The sequence below is a fragment of the Camelus bactrianus genome, chromosome 31 (assembly GCF_048773025.1).
Source record: "Camelus bactrianus isolate YW-2024 breed Bactrian camel chromosome 31, ASM4877302v1, whole genome shotgun sequence".
Classification (NCBI taxonomy): domain Eukaryota; kingdom Metazoa; phylum Chordata; class Mammalia; order Artiodactyla; family Camelidae; genus Camelus; species Camelus bactrianus.
Genome location: NC_133569.1, coordinates 14617024 through 14617705, shown reverse-complemented (window position 1 = coordinate 14617705; position 682 = coordinate 14617024). Strand labels below are relative to the sequence as shown.

General features: G+C 37.0%; 1 non-coding gene across 1 annotated transcript; it reads left to right on the top strand.

Annotated features, from left to right (window-relative positions):
- Window positions 1–215: 215 nt before the first annotated feature.
- On the top strand, window positions 216–289 carry TRNAP-GGG (transfer RNA proline (anticodon GGG)). The gene has a single exon. It is a non-coding gene; the product is annotated as a tRNA-Pro (tRNA).
- The last annotated feature ends 393 nt before the right edge of the window (window positions 290–682 follow it).

Here is a 682-nt window from a genome sequence, read left to right as displayed (position 1 = left end):
CAGGTTGAGTCTGAAATTCACTGAAGGTCTAGAAAGGCAAGGATCTAGTTAAGAATTTGGGTTTATACTCTTAGTTTAAACAAATGATGATCAGTAGGGAATATTATCTTCCTTACAACCTCAGTGAGGAAGATTCTGAAGGGAGGACTTTGACTTCATGTGGTACTAAGCTGGTTCCTGTTTTGATGTGTAAGAAGTGATGTGAATTCTGGGGTAGGGGTATATAGCTCAGTGGTAGAGCACATGCTTGGGGTGCACAAGGTCCTGGGTTCAATTCCCAGTACCCCTGTTAAGAAGGAAAAAAAGAGAGGGACATCTAAATCGTGGCGCATTCGCAGCCATTAAAAGGTATGAGGCAGAAACTAACAACATTGTAAATCAACTACACTCCAATAAAAAATAAATTACTTAAAAAAGCAATGATGTGAATTCTAAAAGGTTTTTGCGGTACAAAAAGGCTAGAAAAATAATATTTTAAATGATCATTTTATAGAAAGTTACTAGGCAAATAACATGAAAAGTAAAGGCAGATTTGCAATGAAGGGTGCACCTCCGTAACTCTGGAGTTAAAGAAGATACTAATGCACTTTACACAGGCTGTTGTCAAAGTCTTAGGGATTTATTAATTTGGAGGACACATTATTTAATCTCTGATAGAACCCATTTTTGTAGTAAGATCTGG